At 43.9% G+C, this 18,802-nt stretch overlaps 1 long non-coding RNA gene across 1 annotated transcript; it reads right to left on the reverse strand.

Annotated features, from left to right (window-relative positions):
* Positions 6,708-16,128, reverse strand: LOC110255386. Its single transcript, XR_002335521.1, has 3 exons — positions 16,071-16,128; positions 12,506-12,622; positions 6,708-7,007 (listed from the first exon to the last, which is right to left on the reverse strand). It is a non-coding gene; the product is annotated as an uncharacterized LOC110255386 (long non-coding RNA).

The raw sequence follows: 18,802 nt of genomic DNA on the forward strand, positions 1-18,802 counted from the left end.
GACAACACACAGAATGGGAGAAAATATTTGCAAATGAATCGACTGACAAGGAATTAATCTCCAGAATTTATAAACACCTCCTACAGCTCCATACCAAAAAAAACAAACAACCCCATCAAAAAACGGGCAGAAGATCTAAACAGACAGTTCAACAAAAACATACAGATGGCCAAAAAACACATGAAAAGATAGTCAGCATCACTCATTATTAGAGAAATACAAATCAAAACCGCTATGAGGAGTTCCCATCGTGGCTCAGTGGTTAATGAATCTGACTAGGAACCATGAGGTTGCGGGTTTGATCCCTGGCCTCGCTCAGTGGGTTAAGGATCCTGCATTGCCGTGAGCTGTGGTATAGGTCACAGACGTGGCTCGGATCCCACACTGCTGTGGCTCTGGCAAAGGCCGGTGGCTATAGCTCCTATTAGACCCCTAGCCTGGGAACCTCCATATGCCATGGGTATGGCCCCAGGAAAAAGACAAAAAGACAAAAAAAAAAAAAAAAAAAAAAAAAAGCCACTATGAGGTACCACCTTACACCAGCCAGAATGGTCATCATCAAAAAGTCTAAAAACAATAAGTGCTGGAGAGGGTGTGGAGAAAAAGTGACCCTATTATTCTGTTGGTGGGATTATAAATTGGTGCAACCACTGTGGAAAACATTATGGAGATTCCTCAGAAAACTAAAAATGAAGCTACCATTTGATCCATCAATCCTGTTCCTGGGCATCTACCCAGAGAAAACCATGACTCAAAAAGACACATGCACTCCAATGTTCATTGCAGCACTATTTGCAATAGCCAAGACGTGGAAACAACCTAAATGTCCATTGATGGAGAAGTGGATCAAGAAGATGTGGTACATATACACAATGGAATATTACTCAGCCGTTAAAAGGAAAGAAATAATGGCATTTGCAGCCACATGGATGGACCCAGAAATCATCACGCTAAGTGAAGTCAATCAGACAATGAGACACCAATATCAAATGCTATCACTTACATGTGGAATCTGAAAAAAAGGACACAATGAACTTCTTTGCAGAGCAGATACTGACTCATAGACTTTGAAAAGCTTATGGTTTCCAAAGGAGACAGGTTGGGGGGTGGGAGGATGTGCTGGAGGTTTGGGATGGAAATGCTACAAAATTGGATTGTGATGATCATTGTACAACTATAAATGTAATAAATTCATTGAGTAATAAAAAATAAAATAAAACCTCTTCACACCAAGCAAGATTAAAAAAAAAGAACCTCACTAGGCACAATATTAAAAGGGAGTAGTTAAGTGCAAAGGACAGATCAAAACAATCAGAAAACATGACTTCCGGTTTTGCTTTGGCTATTCCAAGTAATCAGAATAATTCTAATTTAGCTGGAATAATGAAAATTTTAGATATCTACTGGGATATCTAGAATGAGATAATTTAGGTTCCAATTATATTCAGATTTCCTCCGACACATCTAGCTTCTATCCCATCGCTCCATCACTGTTTTTATTCTTCATGAACCTTATGTCTGAGTTCCGAAGAGTCAAGTGTTTTTCCTATACGTGGAAAAGCAATCATAAGCAAAGTCCTGTTTTACCCATCCCAACCATGGTTTGAGATCAGGGGAAAACGTTTAGATTTAGTGCCAAGGATATGCTCAGTGCTTCTCAAGGACATTCTGGTGCAGTGGGAGCAAGAGGGGAGAGGGCACAGCCCAGGACTCAGTACTACCTCTAAAACTTGTTTCAATGTATCATTTAAACACTAATAACCTCAGGAGAAAAGTAGAAACATTCTCCTTTGGTGCAAAACCCTTAGGTTTTCTGAGGGAGGAGTATATGCAAGGGAGTTGGACGAACTTGGACCCAGTTTATGGGATTCCTCCACTGGAATTCCACCCAGCACATGAATGAGTTTGCCTTTATTCTCCAAAGACTGAGAGTCTGTCAGATTGGCTACAGAATACTACTGTCCCTCAATTCTAATGTCTCATAAATTTTCATATAAATATTGTGAATTTGGGGGCAGCTACGAAGTATTAGGTTGGCTGCCTAACCAGAAAAGGCTGAGGAGTTCACAGATCAGACAAGAAGCCAAAGGGGTTTGTTGGGGAAACCCTGACGTGTGCCTTCCACGTGGCCCACGTCAGGGAATGTGATGGACTGAGCCTTAGCTGACGCCATCGAAATCCATTGCTGCATTCTGCAGAGGCCACGCTTCCCACAATCAGCTTGCCAGCCAATGACTGGCTTTGACTGGGACAAAGTGGGCCCACTCCCGGGAGACAGAACAGTTCTGCCAGGCAGTGATGGCTCCTGGACACATTGGTCTTGCTGGAGGTTTTAGAAACACAGTCAAGTCTAAGGTGTCCTTCCTTCTCCTCTCTCTCTTTCACAAAGGAGAGACGGCTCACTCCACACCCTTTAGCTCCCTCTACATTCTCTTTTATAGGCAAAACCTCCAGTAAATTTCACATGTCAAACCCATCTTGTGGTCTGCTTTTTGGAGGACAGAGAGTGGTCAGAGCAAGCAGAAGGTAAGAGAGAGTTACAGGACTGGCTCATTAACTGCCTGGTAGATGAAAAGGATGTCGGACTAGTTAGTAGGTAGGTCAGAGGTAGTCGCTTGCACTAGATAGTGGCTCAACTGCCAAAGATTCCACTGGCAGTGAACTAAGAAAATATTCAGAATAAAGAAACACTGTTGCAAGTGTGATGACTCAAGCATGTTACATGCGAGGCAGGGCCAACCTACAAAGACAGCAGAGGTTTTTTGATTTTGTTTTGGGGGGTTTTGTTTTGCTTTAAGTTGCACTGATGCCCTGCAGAAGGACAGTGAGATTGAGGGCTATTAACAAGCAGTCAGTGATTAAGCTAGAGCAAGAGTGTCTGTTGGGTCATAGACAAAAGGCCCCTTATCTCTTGCAAGGACAGTCAGTCTGAGCAGCATGCTAAACACAATTGTTGGAAGCACAAAAAACAGGAGGTATTTGGATGCTCAGCCCCAAAAGTCTGATAGTCTCAGGTCAGGGCTTTATTACCAACTACCTGGGACACTGAAATATGGCTTGTGTACATCTGGATGGCTGGCCTTGAGGATGCTGGCACTGCAGATACCCTAAAGGTGTTGTGCTTTCAGAGGTGACCCAAGTTTCCTTAATAAGGGCACTTCCATGAAGCAACGGGTGTCCTTGGGAGCTGCTCTCAATTCCTCTCTTGGGCTGCCAGGCTGGGAACTAGGGTTAAAGACTGCATACACTTGCTCGGGATATGCAGGGTCTGATAAGAGAGGAAAGTAACTTCACGCTAGGAGAGTTTTCAGAATGAGCATCCTGACAGGAGACAAGAGCACCCCTGGATTAAATCTGGGGCGGCGGTGGGGGGGTGCTTCATCAAGAAGGACATAATGGAAGCTAAGACTAGATGGAAAAATTCAAGTTGGGGGTACTTAACTCACTGCTTGGGTAAGATAAGTCTTTTAAGCCTAAGAATAATCATGACTAATGCTCAGCAAAGTGAATATATTTAGTTTGTATAGGGTAGCAAGCAGAAAAAGAGGGAATGGTCGTGTCGTAACAGACCCATCATGCAAGGGCAGAAGACTCCTCAGAGAAATATGTTCGATGGGAGGACAAGGTGGACACAACCCTCAAACCCATCCGAAAAAGCCTAGTGACATGGGCACCAGCACCACTGAGAAGTTCGGTTGGGACTCTCTCTCCTCTGCTCCCCAGGGTTGGTGGTAGTTAGAGCTGTGGGCTCATTAATATCTATGGGAGTAGAGGGGCCACAGCAGAGACCAGATGGAAGCACTTAACCACAGCAGTCGGAAGGCTGAAGTTACTCTACCAAGGGGTCAAAATCAAAGGGGCTCGGCCCACAGGGAGTTGTAAAGATGGTTCATAGGGTATCATGTCCTATGGGCCAAGAGCGATGGAGAGCCAGCAAGGTTCTTCTTACCATTTAAAAGAACAAGGCAAGAATGGAGGATTAGAAGGCTGAGGAGGGTCCCTCCAATAAAGGCAATTACTCACTCACTCCCCAGACCTGTCCCAAGGTTCTATTCAGATCTAGGGCTTACTAACTGAAGAGGTGGTGCTGGGATTCCTAAGTGGAAGAACTATCTGAAACCATGTATATTATATGCCATGATGATTTCCCTAAGACCATCCTTAAAGGTAACTCTGGCAATTTTATACTGAAATGGGAATACCAAGACATTGAAAATGATCAGAGTTTAAGTCAACATTGAAACCCAAATATCAAAAGCCTAGTCACTGTCCCTCTGTGAGAGCTGGGGTTCCACCCTAGGTGGCAGAGTTCGGTCAGTAAATGGAGCCTGGAGAAGGTCAGTTCTCAGTGACTTAATGCATAATTAGATTTACTATCCTTGGACCTAGGGTCAATTAACCTATGACAAAGGAGGCAAGAACATACAATGGAGAAAAGACAGTCTCTTCAACAAGCAGTGCCAGGAAAACTGGACAGCCACATGTAAAAGAATGAAATTAGAACACTCCCTAATGCCATACACAAAAATAAACCCCAAATGGATTAAAGACCTAAATATAAGACTGGATACTATAAAACTCTTGAAGGAAAACATAGGCTGAATACTTCTGACATAAACTGCAGCAATATCTTCTTAGATCCACCTCCTAGAGTAATGACTATAAAAACAAATATAAACAAATGGGACCTAATTAAACTTAAAAGTTTTTGCACTTCAAAGGAAACCCTAAATAAAACAAAAAGACAACGCAAAGAATGAGAGAAAACATTTGCAAATGAAGCAACTGACAAGGGATTAATCTCCAAAATATATAAACACCTCCTACAGGTCAATATCAAAAAAACAACCCTCCAAAAATGGGCAAAAGATCTAAACAGACATTTCTCTGAAGACATAGAGGTGACCAAAAAACACATGAAAAAATACCCAACATCACTAATTATTAGAGAAATGTAAATCAAAACTGCCTTGAGGTATCTTACACCAGCCAGAAAGGCCATCAAAAAATCTACAAACAGGAGTTCCCGTCGTGGCGCAGTGGTTAACGAATCCGACTAGGAACCATGAGGTTGCGGGTTTGGTCCCTGCCCTTGCTCAGTGGGTTAACGATCCAGCGCTGCCGTGACCTGTGGTGTAGGTTGCAGACGCGGCTCGCATCTCGCGTTGCTGTGGCTCTGGCGTAGGCCGGTGGCTACAGCTCCGATTCAACCCCTAGCCTGGGAACCTCCATATGCCGCGGGAGCGGCCCAAGAAATAGCAACAACAACAACAACAAAAGACAAAAAGACAAAAAAAAAAAAGAAAAAAAAATCTACAAACAATAAATGCTGGAGAGGGTGTGGCAAATAAGGAACCCTCCTACACTGTTGGTGGGAATGTACATTGGTACAACCACTGTGGAAAACAGTGTAAAGTGTTCTCAAAAAACTAAAATTAGAACTACCAAACGATCCAGCAATCCCACTCCTGAGTATCTGTCCAGAGAAAACCACAATTTGAAAAGATACATGCACCCCAAGGTTCACTATTTACCATAGCTAAGACATGGAAACAATCTAAATGTCCATTAACAGAGGAATGGATGAAGGATGAAGAAGATGTGGTACACACATGTGATATAATATTATTCAGCCATAAAAAAGAATGAAATAATGCCATTTACGGCAACATGGATGGACAAAAAAACTATCATACTAAGTGAAGTTAGACAATGAAAGACAAACATTTTATGATATCAACTGTATGCAGAATCTAAAAAAAACAAAAGGATACAAATGAAGTTATTTGCAAAACAGAAACAGACTCACAGACTTTGAAAACCTTATGGTTCCCAAAGGGGACAGGTGAGGGGGTGGGAGGGATGGACTAGGGGTTTGGGATGGGCGTATGCACAGGGAGGTATATGGAATGACTGGCCAGTGGGGACCTGCTGTAGAGCACAGGGAACTCTACCCAGTATTCTGTGATGATCTATGTGGGAAAAGAGTCTGAGGGAGAATGGATATGTGCATATGTATGACGGAGTCACTTTGTTGTGCAGCAGAAATGATCACAGCCTTATAAATTAACTATGTATTAATATAACTTTTAAAAATACTTTAAAAAAGAATTACTAGGTAACTGAAGTAATAGCCACGTGTTGTACCCAACCTATGAGGTAAGAAATCAAAGAATGGGGGAGGCTAAATAACCTCTCACTCTTCTCTCCACCAAGACAGTAAGACATTTTCCCCAGGTGCATGGTAGAGAATTTGGCAAATGCATGGTTTTCCACTTAGTTATAAAAGAAGGTCAGGGAGTTCCCGTCGTGGCGCAGTGGTTAACGAATCCGACTAGGAACCATGAGGTTTCGGGTTCGGTCCCTGCCCTTGCTCAGCGGGTTAACGATCCGGCATTGCCGTGAGCTGTGGTGTAGGTTGCAGATGCGGCTCGGATCACGCGTTGCTGTGGCTCTGGCGTAGGCTGGTGGCTACAGCTCCAATTGGACCCCTAGCCTGGGAACCTCCATATGCCGCAGGAGCGGCCCAAGAAATAGCAACAACAACAACAAAAGACAAAAAAAAAAAAAAAAAAAAAAAAAAGAAGGTCAGAAAGAGTCTCCATTAACAGGGGATGGGCAACAGTTCTCACACACAGTATGCCTCTGGGGCATGTTAACCCTTTCCCTATGCCATCATACAGGCATGCCACAAACCACCAAAATTATACACAAACGCCATCATGTTTACTGGGAAAAATGAGCCAGAGATGTTTAGGACAACAGAAGCCTTAGGAAGACATATGCTCCAGAGGGTAGGAGACAACTCCTAAGAATATTCAGGGACCTAGAGCTTCTGGGACTTTTAGGGTCCAACGGTAAAGAAACACGACCAAAGGCAAAGGTCTTCATCTCACATCTTCTACCAGAAAGAAAGCACGAGGCCACCCTGGGTTCCGAGGAGCACACATTCCTCCCTTAGGAATCCTGCTTTGGTCCATATCCCAAAAGACGTGGGAGGAGTAAGCCTAGAGCAGAAAAAGACCGTATCAGATCCAGACTATGGTTCAAGCATCACCGCCCCTGAGGCCTTTTAACCTGGCAACAGTAGCAGCAAAGGAGACTACATTTGGCCCCAGCCCCATGTAGATGTCCACTGATGGAGGTTGACGAAGCTACTGCTGCCTCTAAATGCCTGTCAGCAACAGAGATCAATGCCAAAACCCAGGTGCAACAGGATCACTCTTCAAGGAGGCCACATGGTGGCACGTCAAGCATTCTGACCTCTTTCATCCCAAGAACGATGCAGTGTGCACTGCCCATGAGACATGCTTATTCTGGGCGTGGATATGCCTTTCTTGCCCCAGGGCCTTGGCCAGCACTTCTCTTTGAGGGATTCCTGAATGACACAGAACTGAAAGACTAGACATTCTTCTGAGAAGGAGATGCAGGATGCAGCTCATGACCATGGGGTCCATGACGGTATTGTATTACCTCACCAACCAGAAGCAGCTGGCTCACAGAATGCAGAGCCATCACCTGAGAAAACAGCTACAAAGCAGTTCAAAGGCGACACTTCCCAGATGTGGAGTGCTGTCTTTGCACGCAGTCCATGAACAGAACTAGACCCCTGAACGGTGCTAACTCCCCAACAGGAAGAATACGGGGGTCCAGGAATGAAGGAGTAGAAGCAGGAATGTTCCATGTGTCATTTTCAATGATCCGCAAGGGGATATTTGCTTCCAATTTCTGCAAATCTTTGTCCTCTAGGATTGGAAATCCTAGTCCTCAAAGGGGATCCACTCTTGCCCAAGAGCCCAGTGAGGGTCCCATTGAACCACAAGTTACGGCTATCGCCAGGCTCCTCTGGACCTCTGTGCCCACAAACAAACAAGTAAGAAGAGGAGTTAACCATAGTGACAGAGTAATGGGCTCCGAATCGAAAAGACAGGGCTTCTCTTATACACGGACACAGGGAAGAATTTGTAAATATGTGCAGGAGTGAGGTCATCCACTTGGGCATTTGGGGGCCCCCTTCCTTCATTATAACCATGAGTGTGTATGTGCAACAATCTTGAAATGAAGAGTATGACTGTGAAGATTTCAGCTCCCTCCAGAATGAAGGTGTGGGTCACTCCACAGACAAGCAAGATCCCTGGTGCTGAGAGATGAGGGTGAAGCTAATTCCAAGTAGAAGGAGAAGATGAGTAACAAGCTGTGGCTCTGAGATCAATTTCACAGATTGGGGCTGTAGAGTTTTTCTACTAGCCTTCTTGCATTAATTTTGCCATTAGCAAGATAAGCCCATGCCAGCTATGAAGGAGCTACTCCTAAAATCTGTTTGCAGGAGACCTGTGCAATACAAGAATGGATTGTGGTGGCCATAAGAAATACGCTTCTCAGATTTGACCACAGGGAGCATCTATGATCAAGAGCTTCAGTCCTTGTGCTTTGTTGTTTACAGCATTGCCTAGGCTCTACTGATGGGGTAGAGCACAGCACTAATAAGGCAGGTCTATTCTTGTGGAGAGACTGGATTCCTCATGGGTTCCTTTGGCTCAAGGGCTACCTACAACCTTGCCAAAGCATTCTTAGAAATACACTGACATCTAAAATCTTCCTTCTGTCCTATCCCTCTCAGATCAGATCTGCACTGTGATTTCACAGCTCTTCCATCTCAGGATCCCTCTTTATCTTCCTTCTTGAGCACTGCCCTCTGCATACCTCTGATAAATCTGATTTCATGTTGGCCCCTGTTCCTCAGAGAGCCCATTCTTTTTTCTTTTTTAAAAAACTTTTACTAAAGTATAAATGGCTTACAATGTTCCTTCAATTTCTGCTGCACAGCAAAGTGACACAGTCATACATATATATTTTTTTTCACACTATCTTCCATCATGTTCTAACCCAAGAGCTTGGACATAGTTCCCTGTGCTCTACAGTAGGACCCGACTGCTTACCCATTCTAAGTGTAACTAATGCAATAACGGTAACTCCCATTAAAGAATCTTCATCTCGTGTGCAAAGTCAGTCCTTTGGGGAAAGCTAATACCTCATGACAACAAATCTGATGGAGAAAATGTTCACCTACTGAGATATGGGGAAGTCATTCTGGCTTAAACATGGTTTAGCTTGAATTCTGTGTGGACTAAACAGCAATATTCATGGCACAGTAAACACACAGCACATCTGCTTTAACGATTAAGGTATAAGAATGTCCATTTCAAAGATAAGGATACGTAATTCCCTATGGTGTCCATGTTAACACGCCATCAAAGACAAGGTTCCCTTCCCAGACACCAGGGTCCTGCTGTCTAAATTTGTCTCTTGAAACTTTGATGGAAAACATGCCTGTATGTTTATGTTCCTTGTTCTGATAAGGTCTAAGATAACTATGCTTAACCATGCATCAACTGAGCAATTTCTCAGAGTTCTCTGAGAGGCTGTCTCCTGGGCTACAGTCCTCAGTTTGCCTCAAAAAAACCTTTGCTATCATAGGTTATTTATTAATTATTTCTATCAACAGGACCCTATGAGACCGCTTTTCAAAGACGGCTCTCAGACCTTTGAGAATGAAAGCCGTGTGACTGTCACAACCCTCAACATGCAGCTTAGCAGTGCTTTCTTTTCCTTACCCTGGAACAGAATATGAGGGAAGTTCTAGCACAGATAAATCTCAAAGACTTGTCCTTGAGCAACTGAGTTCAAGGTGCAGCTACCTTGAAGCTAACAGCCATTTTCACAATTCATGATGCCTTGTGGGGAGGGAGACACAGCTCCAAGAAGAGCTGAGGCTGCTCTAGACCAGCAGATTGAGGAAACTGGGTTACGACAATGACAGCTTTCCCTGAAGTAGCTTGTGTTTGATGACAACTTAAGTGTTTGGTTACCACTTTTTTGCTGGGTTTTCGTTTGCTTGAATTACCACTTTTTTTGTTGTTGTTGGGGTTTTGTTGGTTTGTTTGAATTACCACTTTTTTAAGCTTTCATTCTCAAGTGCCCTGCCTCCCTCCTAACTGTTGTACTCAGAACACTCGGGAAGAGGATATAAGGGACACATCACCAACTGCCTGGCTCTTGCGAGGACAAAACTTGTGAACAGTTCTGGGTTTTTAAGAGTAAGCAACTAAAATACTCGGGGAGGTGCCTCAGCATCTCACTCACTCTGAAGTTTTAGTTGTGTGGACTACCACTCGGAATTGTTCGGACCTTCTTCCTACATGGAGGTCCCTTTCTGCATCTGCTCCCTGAGGTTGCTCTCTACTGAGCCCACTCTTGGAGAGTGTTCATTACTTATTTAACAGCTATTACCTAAAGGGACCTTCTTAGCCCCAAACTACAGCTTTGCCATCAGAACATTCATAGCTTATAGCTAATGGTCTTTGCCCATTTTGGTTCACAACTAACCTCAGGCAATAGTGTCCCCAGCCTCCTTCCACTCTTACGACAAATTACCCAGGGATGTTTCTTTCCAGGCTAGGAGTCAAATCAGAGCTATTGCTGCTGACCTACACCACAGCCACAGCAACGCCAGACCCTTAACCCACTGAGTGAGACCGGGGATCGAACCCGAGACCTTATGGATACTAGTTGGCTTTGTTACCACTGAGCCACAACAGGAACGCTCCCAAGGACATTCCTACCATTAAATCTGTGTCTCCCTAGTGGACGTAGGCTCTTTCTCTTGTTTTAAGGGAGGATGGCTTTAGCTCAAAGTATTCATGGGTGCACTTTTAATAGCAAAGTCCTAGAAATCCAAACAAGCATCAGTAAGAACATGCACGCACTTAAATATATATTCACACAATGAAATGTCGGAGAGGTCAAGGTGAACTTCAGCAACACACAGAGGAAAGCTTCAAATCAACTATGTGAAGGGATGACACAGAACAGTGGATCAAAGTAAAAAAAAATGACTAAGTTCCAATTCAGTACGTACACTATAGAAAGAAAAACATGAGTTTTTGCTCTACAGTTAAGTCAGAGCTCAATTTATTTGAGCTTAAAAACAGATTACGTCTTGGAGTTCCCGTTGTGGCTCAGGGGAAACGAACCCAGCTAGTATTCATAAGGGTGCGGGTTCAATCCCTAGCTTGGCTCAGTGGGTTAAGGATCCATTGGTGCTACGAGCTCTGGTGTAAGTTGAGGACATGGCTTGGATATGGCGTTGCTGTGGCTGTAGTGTTGGCTGGCAGCTGTAGCTCTATTTGGACCCCTAGTCTGCAAACTCCCATGTGTCATGGGTGTGGCTCTAAAACAAACAAACAAACAAACAAACAAAAAACAAAACAAAAAAACCAACAGATTAAGTCTTGAAAAGTGTATCAACTTGGAAGTACCAAGTCTCTTTCTATAGTCATCTCATCCCCACTGCTCTCCCTGGCTTCCTAAGCCATCTAAAATTAAATTACACTAGTCTATCTCCAAGTTTCCGTGGCAAGAGAGTAGGAGTCTAGCTTCAGCCAATGCTTGGCTTCAAACTGCAAACCTACCTCCCATTAAGATGTGGGAGATTTTTCCTTTGAGGTCAATAAATACATCTGTGGGAGTCACACAGTAAGAAGATTGTGTAAAGACTTACACCCTCTAGTGTCTAAGCTCTGATGTTTCCCCAAATAAGACTAAAATAGAGCCACCCTCTCTGGTTTATGATCTGATGCACTTTTTGGGGGGTGATCTCTAGGTACCTGTTTTTCTGTAAAAGGCTCTGTGTTAAATAGGAAATTGCTGACAAATGCACAGAGAAGGAAGAGCATCTCTTGCACTTGGCCTTCACACTTACACATGCTCTGAGCACGATGCTGACGAGGGGCTGAATTCCACTCAGTGTCATTTTCTATCAGGCTCAATACTCAGGGGAAACAGAATCATGATAAAAAATATTGGAGATGCCTAACTTGGTGAGGTTTTGGGCTTAGATAAAGATGTTTGGGGTTAGAAATTATTTTGTGATATTTCATCTCCATGCTTCCAAAGAAATCTGCTGACTCTTAAAAAGGATCACAGTCCAGCTGTCACCTATTTTAAAGTTACAGACCTTAAGTGATCACGTCCCACAAGTTCAAGTCTAGAAAATTAGGTATCTAGTGATCATGCTGCTACAGCAGGCGGGTAGTTAGGTTTGAGCAGAGAAGGGGGGCCATGGGACCAGATGGCAGGAAACCACACATCATGTCAACAGCAAGGTCCATGGACAAAGAAAAGCGAGAACCTCTAGGCTGACAGGAAACCACACATTTTGGGGAGATAAGTGCCTGGAGGCAGATGAAGAAAGGAGGAAAAGGGTTCAAATCTCCAACATTAACCTGTAACCTGTTGCTCATTATGCCCTTATTATAATAAAATTAGCCTTGGAGATAAGAAGTTCCCATCCTGCACCAAGGTCTTGACACTTCTAAATAAAGGACAAAAATCCCTCCTCCCTTTGGGAAGGTGGACCTGGAATGATAATCAGGGAGTAAGACCCCCAAACCCTTCCCTCCCATGAATATTCTGCCCCTTCAATTGTGTGCCCCTCGCAACCCACCTGCCAAAGAAACACAGGGCAGCTGCTCGTCTCTCTGCCTGCCTCTCTATAGAGAAGTATTTCTCAAATAAATCCTCACTTCACTTTCTCAATTTCTGTCTTGTTTCCGCATTTCTTCTGTAATGAGAGAGACAAGAACTTTCCATGGGATAAATCCTTCAAGTCATGTTAAACACTTATCAGGTAAAGATTTTGTCAGGTGAAAACTGACAAAATTTTTAATTCCTACAGAAGTGTAAGTGCTATAAGTGCTTTCAAAAAAAATAAATAGAGGAGTTCCCGTCGGGGCGCAGTGGTTAACGAATCTGACTAGGAACCATGAGGTTGCGGGTTTGATCCCTGGCCTTGTTCAGTGGGTTAACATTAACAGCGTTGCCGTGAGCTGTGGTGTAGGTTGCAGACACGGCTCAGATCCCGCGTTGCTGTGGCTCTGGCGTAGGCCGGGAGCTACAGCTCTGATTCGACCCCTAGCCTAGGAACCTCCATATGCCACAGGGGCGGCGCAAGAAGTAGCAAAAAGCCAAAAATAAATAAATAAATAAATAAATAGAATTGATGCTAAGTACATCAATGGAACTATGTGACACCCAGGGTTACCACTGTTCCAGCTGTTTCTTTCAAAGTCTAAACACTGAGCTTTCAGCCAAGTGATCTATGCTTTTACATTTTGAAATCAAATTAGGTTTACTAATAAGTAGACAGCCTAACTGAGGTTAGAAATTGAGCCAGACTAAAGACAGGAGTTCTTAGGCACGGTCGTGAGGAAAAGGCAGGAATCAGGAATTCCGATCAAGGACTCAGCAGAAGACTTTGTGGCTTCATTTTCTTCTTAGGTACACATGACAGTATGTGTGCAGGAGAGTAGGTGGAATTTCATTAGCAAGTGGGTAGCAGAGGTTAAGGGGGCGAGAAATAAATCTCAGGAATCTAAAACACTGTACTGGGGCCTAGCTTTGGAGGGAGAATGATAATTAGAATGTCTGTTCCTCTTGGGACAAAATCTAATCTCCATGAAAAAGGGGCCATCCATTTCCCAAGCTCTTCTTCATGACGACCTTGAGCTGGAACAGACCCGAAGCCATGCCACACGGGAGACTAGGGATGGAGTGGTTCCGTGATGCATAGGACCAAGTATCTTCCAGTCTAAGATGCCCATTGTAAACATAGTATCTAAATTTGGCAACAAGTTTATATGTGTTCTTTTCCTTAAGAAGAAAGTATCTTTAGGGGATATAGGCTTCAGAACTAGTCTTTAAGCTACCTGCTTATTGCTTCTCCCCAAGAGAAGGGGCCACAGATAAATGGTTCTATGACAAATGAATGGGAACATCCCAGTGTTAATAAATCCTTGGGCTGGTGGAGAAGCTTCCGACTGAGAACACCAGTTCCTGAAGACTCTCCTAAGCTTTAGGCTGAGAAGTAACATATTGGCTGCCCTATCAGTACACAAAGGATGTCAGACTTATCATAATTGCAGCTACCCCCAGCTGGTGAGCCCTGAGGAAACTCAGGAAGGAAACAAAGAATGCTTGCTGTCTAACAGCTACCAGACGGCAGCCCCTCCCCACGGAGCGCACCGTGAGGAAGCTCATGATGTGAAAACAGGATACCGGCCCCAGTCAGCTGAGGTGCACATCAAAGGAATGGTTTCAGGGAGCCCAAACCATACATCTTTCCATACATAGGAAAGCACTCAGTTCCTTAGCTTGAGGTATCTCATTGTCTGTTCGGGGCTCTTTTATTTCCACTACCTGCCCTTGGTTGCTAAACTCCTCCATGTCCTAGCTGCCCCCTCGCCTCCTCAGAGAGGTTTTCTCAGCATTCCTTGAGCTGCTACCTCTGGGGCTTAAGCCCTCATTTTGTCCAAAATAAGATTTAACTCTCAACTTTTCAGTTGTGCATATATTTGTTCAGTCAGCAACACCATGTTACTGAAATATACAAGTCAGCACTGAGCACCCTGTAGCTTATGAAAAATGCACTTGGATTAGTTCAATGGGGAAAGCAATTCTGCCCTTGGATAGAAGCACAGTTAGACGTGGGCAAAGATGTTCATTTCCTTGCCATGCAAAGGACTTCAATTATAGCCTGAAACATCCTTCATTCATGACATTTTGGAAGGCAAGACCCAGCTTCCATACTTTCAGGATCCATCTAGACAACGTTTTTCTCACTTAGACCCAGAAACAAGGTATGAGATGGGAAATCCCCAGGAGATTAAGCCAAGTCCTCAACCTGAGGGTTTGGAGTTTTTCCACTAGCCCATGAGGCAGAGGCTTACGTCCCATTAAAAGACCTGCTCAAACTGGCTTAGGGGATAACAGGAAATCACTGGTAGGCATGCCTCAGTTTGCTGACCCTTCAGATAAGCTAAATACCTATAGACTAGCATTGAAGCAAATCCTTAAGGGATGCTCATCAATTGCCTGAGGAGACGAAGGGACGGGGACTGACCTTCTGCTTCAGACGTCTCACCTTTTGTTAGTAAGGGGACATGAATGAGGCTTCATGTCAGAGACTGACTGAAAGGAGCACTGGGAGAAAGTCGGGTGGGGGATGGCTGGGTTCTGAGAGCGACAGAGACAGGGGCGTCCCCACTCTCCTCGCCTGAGTCGCTCCATGGCCCTCCTGGCATCAGTGCTCCTGAAACACCACCTGCCTGTGGCCATTCTCTTTTCTCTCTTCAGCTGATCTGAGGATGCAGGAGAGGGGCCCTTTTATGGATAAGGAAAGACCTTCCACAGGCCAAGGAGTCCACCATGTCGGGAGTAAGGAATCTGGAAACCCCACACAGAGCCCCACCATCACCCAAAACACCAAAGTCAAGGCCACTAGCTTGGTTAAATTTAGTGTTACTACTTGTCTTGACTCAAAGAATATCATGGAGATTTAGTATCCATTCCCAACCACATAAACAAGGATTGATCTATTTTCATTAGAATTGATTCTGGAAAAAAAAAAATCAATTAGCCTTCAATGATTCCTGAAGTGACCTATGTAGAATTCTGAATAGGCTGAATTCAAGAGGCTTAAGAAGCTTCCAGGTTTCCCTTGGTCAGGTGTAGCAGACAACGAGGTGCCACCGAGACCTCCCTCCAGGGAAGCCCTTGCTGCCTCAGCTGTTGTTCCCAAGCAGCCTGTCCTTGTTGGCCCTCTAGTGATCGTCTCGGCCTCAGAAACCTCAAGGTCACACGTTTTATAAGGCAGTCCCAATGTTATGGTTAATGTGGCCCCAACTCAGAAGAAAGCTGAAAGGTCATTCTAGAAACAGAGCTCCTGTAATCAGCCAAAACTACCACTGGATCCATACCATAGTCTGCTTCTCCACCCACTTTTCACAGTATTCATTTTGAATTTGGTACATTTAGTAAAAGAGTCTCCATTCCTTCTTATGTTAATTCTCGGCCTTGCCTGAGCAGCCAAGCAGAGATTATCCTCTCACTTTCCAGCTAAATCCCCTCACACCCAAGCAGCAGGACACTCACACTCTCTCAAAGCTGGCAGAAACAGAAAAACCGAGAGAAACAGACTCTGGCAGTAAAGACGAACTAAATCGGTAACTCACGATCTCGCTCCACCTACTACTCAGTCAGGCTCAGTCCCCCGTTGCTTCAATCAGCAGCAAAGGCTGGGAAGCTGTGGAAGTCCCACTTATACAGAAGGGGAGAGAACCTAATTGGTCAGAGCCGGAGGCCAGACATGATTGGTCAGGCTGCAGCCAATGAGCTTCCTGAATTTATTAAACCCAATGCTGCAGCTGAGGACTGGTTCTTCCTTTTTTTTTTTTTTTTTTTTTTTTTTTTTTTAATTGGGAGAACTACGAGCATATCCACCAGTACATAGAGTATGATAACTCAGTCTCCAACAAGGAAAAAAAAGTTGCAACTGTCCAAAATGGTCTAGAATCTTAAATTTTATAGTAAAGAAAATAAACACAATAAATATGGATATTACATCATTCCACATGAAAAAGGATAAGTAATTTTTCCCTAATTATTTTAGAAGAGGATACAAGTCATATCACTCACCTGGGTAAGGAAAAAACCTCTTTGGGCTCTCTTCCTACAGGCCTTCCCCTCATCCTCCAGAAACATGTTTGGATCAAGTAGGACTGTGGCCCTCAGTCACTCCATGGTCTCACACTGGCCCTCTAGATAGCTGCACTTGATATCAAAACCACTTTTCGGGTCTTAGAGTTGTTCTCATCAATACAACCTCACCCTCAGTTTGAGCTTAGGGAAGTTGCTGAAATCTCCAATGGGGATAGCTGGAATGCAATTACTAGTTCTACTCTGACATTTTAGTAGAAGAGCACAGCCACAAGATTCATGAGTTTATGAAGCTTCTCTCCAGCAGTTGCACCAGCAGCATCACCTGAGATGCATTAGAAATGAAAGTTCTTAATCTCCTGTATCAGAAACTCTTGGGATAGCCCTCAGCAACCTGTGGTTTAACAAGCCCTCCTGGTGATTCCAATGCCTGCCAAAGCTGGAGGACCACCGACCTCTGCCAATTCAGTCAGAATCTCAGGCATTGTGTGGCTTTTCTAAATACCCCGTGTAGCTTTTGTGAAGTTCCCTGGGTGATTTCCATGTGCAGCTAAGGCATTTGACCACTGCCTTCAATAGTCACAAATTCAGTTACCATCTCAGTGCAATCTGAAGGTGATACCAAATCATTAACTCTGGTCCAGACCTTCCTCACCACCCTCAGGCCAATATATCCAAGCTGACCTTCTGGAAAACTAATTGTATGTAAGACCAGGTGCTAAGCGCTTTACAATTTACCATTGTATTTAATCCCTGTGAGGTAGCTATTTCCATACCTCTTTTATATTGCAAAAACTGAGGCTTTTAGATATTAAATAACCTACCCCAAAATAAACATTTAATAAGTAGCCAAGCCCAGACTCAGGAACAAGACTTGCTTGTTGATTGCGACACTCTGTTACCACCTGTGCTACCTCCCAGCGGTTCAGCACTAAACAGCATCAGCTCAGAATAATGATTTTTTCCATTATAGCTGGTTTACAGTGTTCTGTCAATTTTCCACTGTTCAGCTTTGGAGCTTTCTGGAAATTATGGAGGAGCTAGGATTCACACAGAGTGTAGCAAATCCTGAAAGGAGGGTGTTATAGAACAGGAGCATAACTCTAGGTTCGGGGGACCAAGTTAAGGCATTTCTTTGACATGTCACGAAAAGCCCTTCTCCTCTAGGAAGGGCTTCACTTTCCCTGGCTACACAGCAAAGTTTTTAAACTACATTTATCCTAAGGTTACCTACTAGCACTGTTTTATTTTTTCAGATTATCTACTAAAAGGAGCGGGCAAGCAATTTCACAGCAGCTTTGCAGAAATGCTAGTTCAATGACTTATTAATAAATAAGTGGGTAACTCAAGTATCTCATATGGGAATTCCCATCATGGCTCAGCAGTTAATGAACCTGACTAGTATCCATAAGGATGTGGGTTCAATCCCTGGCCTCAATCGGTGGGTTAAGGATCGGCTTTGCCATGAGCTATTTATGGGGAAGGAGTTAATTGCTATGGAAAAACCTTTGTGGAAATCTGTCACGAGACATGTTTCTACACTATTTTCTTAGCCTCTTTGCTGAAAACTCCATCTTGTCCCGCTTTACTTTATCCCATCTTCCTGCTTTACTTTACCCCATCTTCCTGCTTGAAAAACAGTCGCAGTGCTGCTAAGTGACTTAAGCTTAAGAACAAAGACCTAAAGGCATAAGCTATTCATAGGGTCAGCTGAATGAGGACATAATGCGTTGGTCTAGGCACACCGTTTGCACAAGCATGATACATCCTCTAAGGAATAAAAGAAAGAGGAACCCCATGGCCAAGTGGTTTATGATCGGTCGTTAGCAGAATAGCATCAGCAAAGAGAACCAAGGTGAAAACAGGCATGCCCCTTGCAGAAGCACAGTGAGGATTCTCTGGAATGCTCTGCATAGATAACTCAAATCCTAATGATTGTTATGTGCCTAAAGGTCAGAGTAAAAGCTTAACCTTTTACCAGCTAAGGGGCTTTTAAAATAGTAAAAGAACTTATAAAATAGTAAACAAAACCTATATCCTGCACCTACAACCCCCTCCTCACTTGACTTAAGCCTAAAGAGCACAGTAAAAGCAGTGCGGTTTCTTGAGGCGGCGCTCTTGGTCCCTGAGACCTTGAGGCCCCCGGTTCCCACCTTTAATTAAGATAAAGGTCTCTGTGTCTTGTTTTATGTTAACTTTTTCTTAAGTTTCACAGCACCCATTCTTCAGCCCTCACCTGCTGAGCTGG

This window comes from Sus scrofa, chromosome 9, assembly GCF_000003025.6.
Source record: "Sus scrofa isolate TJ Tabasco breed Duroc chromosome 9, Sscrofa11.1, whole genome shotgun sequence".
NCBI lineage: Eukaryota > Metazoa > Chordata > Mammalia > Artiodactyla > Suidae > Sus > Sus scrofa.